A 1,510-nucleotide genomic window follows, 5' to 3' on the forward strand; every position below is an offset into this window, starting at 1 on the left:
TGTCCATCTCCAACAGGAGATCTATGCGCACCGACAGTCCAACAATGGTGATACTATATTTTTTGGCTCCAAGTTTTTTCTATTGTTTCTAGATGTTAGCGGTTGTTTTGTCAATTTACTATAGACTATCTAGTTGGTTGTTCAACTGCGCTTATATAGAAGCTTCGAGTAGTTAGCTTGTTATAGCAGGTACTGTTTCAGCCTACCTGCTGACTGAGTCTGCTCTACGAGGAGTGTCAACTCAGTTTGCTTCATAAATAGATCGAGAAGTAAAGTGGCGGAGCGTGAACAAAACATAAGAGGGGGCTAATTCTTAAGAAACACAAAATATGCGTGAAAAAAGGCCAAGTCATAGAAAAGAAAAAATGGAGGCAATGTTACGATGATACATATTTTGTGTTGGCGCAAAACATGACATACTAGTTCACATATACCTGAGCTTTTTTTTGTGGGCAATGCCTAAGCATTGTGGACAAGTAAATTTTCATGCTTCAAATAAAAGAACAATGCTAAATGCTAATGAACAAAAGTACTACATGTTCTGATGTTCCGCACAGGTACCTAATCGATTTGCATCAATACTTAAAAACTACCTAAACCTGTGCAGGGTATCAATTATTCGCAATCCTAAAATGATTTATCTAACCTGTGCAGGGGCAGGGTGCCGCATCGGACTGGGGCATTGGGCGGCTAGACGCCATGGCGGTGGTCTGCAGGTAGCTAGCAAGGGGCGGAGCAGTAGAGGGGCGGAGCAGTAGAGATACCGAGAAGATGAGAAAAGGAGGATTAAGGAGTAAGTCAGAGGGACGACCGGTGGGGCGTATGCATCCCTGCAGACTGGGATTCGCTTGATCATACTGTTTGGTCGAATTAGGAAAAAATAATAGAGAACCGGCTGGGCCATGAGTGCTGAGTATATGTACTAAAAGAAACTTTGCATATTGGAAGGGGGTCATCGCCCACTTTCGCCTCCACTAGGCTCCGCCCATGGAGAGGAATACCCTCCTTTCTTAGCTACGAGAGGAATCGTTGTGAGCATCGTTTATATGTTCCCTTTTATGTTCTATAAAACTAGGGATAAAACTATTGGAAATTGATATATATTAAGGGCTTGTTTGATTTGTAGGAATTACATAGGATTCTCAAATGATTGTATTCCTATGGTTTTTTCCCTTAACTGTCGTTTGATTTGTAGGAATAGAGCCTGTAGGATTATTTCTTACCAACTTGTCCTAGCCTACTTCTGTAGGAAATTTTTCATTAGGTGAGAGCTCTTGAAAAAAATTCTACACTAGCTGAGTGAGTAAGTGCTAGTTTTTTAAAGCTCCGATTTGAAGTAGTAATATTATAATGATTGATAGTTCCTATGTTTTTTCTAGGCTGCCATCAAACAACAACTTCTACAAATTCTCATAGGATTCATTCCCATAGGATTTAATGGAACATGCCATTCCAATCCTAAATTTTTGTATCCCTCTATTTTTCCTACCCTATGAATCAAACAAGCCCT

This window comes from Lolium rigidum, chromosome 4, assembly GCF_022539505.1.
Source record: "Lolium rigidum isolate FL_2022 chromosome 4, APGP_CSIRO_Lrig_0.1, whole genome shotgun sequence".
Taxonomy (NCBI): Eukaryota; Viridiplantae; Streptophyta; class Magnoliopsida; order Poales; family Poaceae; genus Lolium; species Lolium rigidum.